A 6,000-nucleotide genomic window follows, 5' to 3' on the forward strand; every position below is an offset into this window, starting at 1 on the left:
CCTTTGTGGTTCAAACTGACCTCATGGTCCAATGCTTTATCCCACAGCACCACACCAAGACTCCTCTATGGGGCATGTTGTTGTTGTTGTTAAGTACCGTGGAGTTGGTTCTGACTCATAGTGACCTTGCACTGGGTTTCCGAGGCTGTAAATCTTTACGGGAGCAGAAAGCCTCATTTTTCTCCCATGGAACAGCTGATAGTTTCAAACTGACAACCTTGAGGTTAGCAGCCCAATTCATAACCACTACACGACCATGAGCTCTGGTAGCCTAGTGGTTACGAATAGGGCTGCGAGCCTTAAGGTCAGCAGTTCGAAACTACCAGCTGCTCCGCGGGAGAAAGATGAGGCTTTCTACTCCCGTAAAGATTTACACCCTTGGAAACCCTGTACAGGGTCGCTATGGGTCGGAACCGACTCGACGGCACTTAACAACAACAACAACAACACACGACCATGGGGCATAGACTCTGCCTTTGTCATGCCAGCCTAGTCCCAACAGTTGCTGGTAAGCAAGATAGTTGCCTCCAGAATTTGTGGAGATAAATCAGGGTGTTTTCTGGGAGCCCTGGCTACATCTCACCCCCATGGAACAGGTCCATTGCATGGGAGAGCAGAAGAAGGGTGATCATGGGTTCCCAGAAGTCCTTTTTCAAAGAAGTTCCAGGCTGCTGTCCATTGTAATGTTCATTGACTGCTGCTTCAGGAGACCAGAGAGGGGCAGCTGCTGGCCAAAGTCACACAGCATGCCCCTTGACCAAGCCAAAGCAGCCCTGTAACCCCCACTCCCTTGGCCTGTTCCCTTTCCTTGTAACTCCTGGAAAAACTCCCGTCTGACCCTTACATGTTTCTTAAGCAGCAGAAGGTTATCTGTGCGGACATCAAGGATTTGACCAAGAAGACCTAATGGGGTCTAGTGGGCTCTGCCCTAAAGGTGAGACACACAAGTCTCTGCAGCCATTCTGGCCTGGGGTGTTGCTGACTGCTTTGGGCATGAACAATTCCATACGTCCAATAGGCTGATGAGCCACACAAACTGGGAAGAGATATTGACTATAGAATCCATCTCAACCAAAGAGCCAATAATAAAAGCCCAGCTGAATGAATTGAAAGACTGGATTTTCAAATACAACCACCCAACAGGAGCCTTTTTTTTTTTTTTTTTTTTGTAGCTGCTAGTGAGTGTGTTACAAATTTCAGACACTAATGTATTGACAAAAACAAACAAACAAACAAACGTTGAAATGCAGGGCCTTCTGATTCTCATAGAAACCTCAAAGAGCCCTTCCCACTGCGCCTTCCTTCACCCCTGCACCCACCCTTCTCCTGCAGCTTTGGTTTGTTTGTTTTTAAATGTAACGAATACTAATATCCGTCAGAAAATTCTTCCATAGTCTGGACTTCTCTCACCCACCGTTCCTCTGGAACAATGTCTTTATAAGCGCCTGCTTGTTGCCAATCATTAGGGGGAAAGAGCTGGACAGAGTTTTCTGTATTTATTTATGTCCCGGTTGCTGAATTCTGATGAAGCACAGGCAAGCAGGACAGCATCTGGCGGCTGAGAGAGATGACTGTGTGGAGAATTGGGGGCCCTGGCTTGAGACACAAGCAGCGTGCAGGGGAGCTGGGAGTGGATGGTGATTCCATTATCCCCAGCAGTTGTGCTGCAGTGAAATCTCTCAACGCCCCCAGGTCCTGTCAGGCTCTCTTCTTTGCTCACCTGCATGGGAGGGAGAGCTGAGAGGAGGGGATTTTACCTCAAAAAAAGGTGGTCAGTCAAGCAGTGTTGTCTGAAGGTGGATTGCAAAGTCCAGGCTGCATTGGTCTGTGCTGAGACAGCCCTGTTCTGTCTTCTCACTGGTGAGGGGTGGCCCTGGCATGGGGTAAAGAGTGTTTCCAGAGACGGGGAGGAGAGGCACCTCTTCCTGTTTGGATGACATCATTAGCCATCAGACTCCGGTAAAGCATTGGCGTCGTGGCTCTTGGAGGAAGCATTTGTGCCATGTACTGTGTACTTGCTCGAAGTGTTGGAGGTTCGAGGTCAACCCTTGGTAGTCATGTTGCTTCATTTGAGCCTTTCTGCAGTGCTCACAGGTGGTGGAACAGTGGTGAGGTGTGATGAAGTAAAGCTTGAAGAAGTGTCAGGGCTGAAAACCAAATCTGCCCTTTTCTGGGACATGCTGCTCGGTTGAGAAACTGTGTGTACAGGGACGGGGGTGTGTCGTGAGGCAGGTTGTGGGGGCTGTTGGAGGATTTGAGCACTCAGTAGCAGGAAGACAAGGGCATTCTCTGAGCCGCAAGCAGTGTGACGGCAGGAACCCTGCGCCTTACCTCTCCCCAACTGCTGGGGGCGGCTTATATTTTCTACCCATCAGTTCCTTCCCTGTCCAGCCCACCTCCTGCAGATCAGCACTGCTAACGTCTCTGTTATTAGACAGCCCGTAGAAACCCATGTTTTGTTTCTTTATATGCCTAAAATTGTTATTGTGATAAAATATATTGTTTTTATTAAGTACTTTAAAGTCAGTTCTGACTCATAGCGACCCGGTATACAGTTTCCAAGGAGTGGCTTGTGGATTTGAACCACCAACCTTGAAGTTAGCAGTCCAGTGCTGATCCTACAGTGCCACATATATAACATCAAATTTGCCATTTTAACCATTTTTGAGTGTACAATTTGGTGGCGTTTATATTCTGTACAGCTGTTCCCATTATTTGTGCCCGTGGGTTGTAGAGTTCATCAGACTGAAGCACCAGTCTGGGTTTCACTCCTATTAGCTGTGTGATGGGTTATGAATAACCACACCTCTCCCGGCCTCCGGGTCTCCCTGGCAGAGGGGAATCAGCATGCCCTACCCTACACAATTGTCCAAAGGGCTCACTAGGGCATGTTGTTACGTGCCGTGGAGTCGGTTCCGACTCATAGCAACCCTGCACAGGGTTTCCAAGGCTGTAAATCTTTACAGAAGTAGAAAGACTCATCTTTCTCCAGCAGATTAGCTGCTGTCCCTGAGGTTAGCAGCCCGATTTGTAACCACTATGCATGTTGTTGTTGTTGTTGTTGTTGTTGTTAAGTGCCATCGAATTGGTTCCGACCCATAGCAACCCTGTATAGGGTTTCCAAGGAGCAGCTGGTGAGCTTGAACCACCGACCTTGCAGTTCAAATGGCTTTACAGTCTGACGCATTAACCCACAGCGCCACACCAGGACTCCAACCACTATGCATAGGCAGGCACTAATGATGGTCACCTCAACTGTCACCTTCTCTTCCCCAATGTACTGCAGTCAAGACCCTGGGATGACAGAAGCTCCCCGCTCCCCACAGTCTGGGCAATAAAGGCACAAGAAGACCCACTAGTGGTTTCCACTGGTGGGCAAGGGGACCTCACTGTTTAGGGGACAGTAAGCATCTGCCTGTTGCTGTTGTTTGCACTTGGCTTGTGGGAGAGGAGGCTCCACAGAGGCCTGTGATCACATCAGAGTCAGCAGTGGGAACCTCAGCTGCACAGTTTTCCTGCATCAGCCCCCTGCTGAGAGCCTCATGTGCACCCACATGTCTGGCACATGGAGGGAGGGGTGAGTGGGGCACAAACCCAATTCCATTTTCCCCACTCCTCACAGGCACAAGTGCTGGGAAGTTCTTCCTCCTACCGAATGCATCATCTGCACATTTATGTCATCCCTGCCAGGGGGCCTCTCCGATCCCAGATGTTTCAAGTCAGGTCCCCATGAGTATCTGTCCCCTTTCTGGAACCATCCCTTGCTGGCTCTCTGGCTTCTCCAGGGCACTGTCCCCACTGTGTCCTGGAGCAGATGGACTTTGGTCAGAGTCTATGTTAAGAGGATGCGGCACTGTGACAAAGTAGTCCCTTCCTTGACAGGAAAGCAGTCCAAAAGCACAGTCAGGCCCACAGTCCCCGAGTCCAAGGGGACAAGCCCAGGGAGTCCGTCTCCTTGACCCAGGCGTATGAAGGGGGCTTGTGTTTTACGTCAGAGATCTGTTTATTCCTTTCTCAGGCGTGTATTGCTGTGTCTGCTTTGTTGTTGTTGTGTGCCATGGAGTTAGTTCTGACCCATAGCGACCCTGTACAGGGTTTCCGAGGCTGTAAATCTTTACGGGAGCAGAAAGCCTCATATTTCTCCCGCGGAGCAGCTGGTAGTTTCGAACTGCTGACCCTGAGTTTAGCAGCCCAATGCATAACCACTACACTACCAGAGCTGTGTCTGTAGTACCTTGTTTAAGGGTACAGAGCAACCTGGGAGTCAGGCTGGCTTTAGAATCTGAAACCTGTGTCTCCCCCTAGGTCTTCCTTGAGGGAACAGCCAGGCCTTCAGTCCAATGGTGATGGATGGTGAGCCCATGCTGTGTCCATTGTGGGCATTCTCATTGAGAGTTGGGCCTCCCAGAGCCAGGGCACACTGAGTCTTTGTCCACCTGATCAGCCTCTGAGGCAGTATGGAAACCTGCTCACCCCAGTCCCTGCAGCCTGTCTGACAAGGGGAGAAAGAGCAGATAGTACCTGCACACTCCGAGGAAGCCTGACTCATTCAGAAAAACAGAACAGAAACCATCCAAATTGCCAGCCATACTTCCAAAATCATACCGAGGTCATCCAGGTGATCCCTGCCTAGGAGCCCTGTGGATTGGGAAAAGCAGAGACACCTGGCTGGGGGCCTGAGCCTCCTCTGGATTCCAACAGGGAGACAGAACATGACTGAAATTCGCTCGACTTCCTCCACTATTCGTAGCTCCCTCGGAAGTTCATGTTTCTAAAGCCACATTGAAAAGAACTTTCTTCAGAGCTCTGCCTTTGTGAGCAGCTCTAGAAATAACTCACTGGGAAGCATCTCCGTCTGATACTTACCACCTGTGCAGAAAATGCTCCTGTAATTCAGGCCGTTTGACTTTTGGATCAGTTCAGAGAGGGCAGCGTGGAGTGCAGAGGGTGGGCTGGAACTAGGCTGGCCCTCTGCCACTTACTGGGCATGTGGTCTTAGCAAAGGTGTGTTCCCTCTCGGGACTTGGACCAAGTTGTGACATGGTTTCGTTCTACAGTAGGGGTGTAGCAGCTAAGCGCAGCTGATGCTCTGAGATCCTGGGCAGAGTGAGGACAACACGGGGCTGTGGAAGGGAAGGAATGTGGAGGAGCAGGGGCCTGGGGGTGTCATGGTCACAGGAGGCTCCTTTTAGGCTGGGGGTATGCAGGGAAAGAGGTTGGTCTGATGAGGCAGAGAACTGAGGCAGGCATTGCCCCTGGGACCCAGCTGGGAGGGTTTCCTTTGTTTGCCTCCTGTTGGGAATCCATAGTGTTCTCTTGGACTCCTGACTCTGGTCAAGAGGGGTGGATGGTGATGTACTGTTTACTCAAGCAAGCATCTTTATAGTTATAGATGGGGAAACTGAGGCCTGGGAGCGGGAGTCATGGAACAGAACAACAGAGAAACATTTTCAGACATAGTGGTGGAAAATGAGCCCCTCAGGTTGGAAGGCACTCAAAATGTGACTGAGGAAGAGCTGCCTCCTCAATGTAGAGTTGACCGTGATGACACGAATAGAGTAAAGCCTGTGGGAGAAACACCTGTGGGAGCTTCATTTGCTGATGGGGCACAACTCAAAATGAAGAGAAACAGCTGTAAACAGTCATTGAAAATCGGAATATAGAATGCACAAAATATGCATCTGGGAAAATTGGAAGTTGTCAAAAATGAAATGGAATGCATAAACATCTATAACATAGGCATTAGTGAACTGAAATGAACTGGTATTGGCCATTTTGAATCTGACAACCACATGGTTTACTATGCTGGGAATCACAAATTGAAGAGGAATGGTGTTGCATTCATTGTCAAAAAGAACATATCAAGATCAGTCATGAAGTACAATGCTGTCTGTGATAATATCCACGTTCCTACATAGAAGCCCAGTTAATACCACTATTTTTCAAATTTACCCACCAACCACTAAAGCCAGAGAGGATGAAATAGAAAAATTCTACCAA

The sequence above is a fragment of the Chrysochloris asiatica genome, unplaced genomic scaffold (genome assembly GCF_000296735.1).
Source record: "Chrysochloris asiatica unplaced genomic scaffold, ChrAsi1.0 scaffold00020, whole genome shotgun sequence".
Classification (NCBI taxonomy): domain Eukaryota; kingdom Metazoa; phylum Chordata; class Mammalia; order Afrosoricida; family Chrysochloridae; genus Chrysochloris; species Chrysochloris asiatica.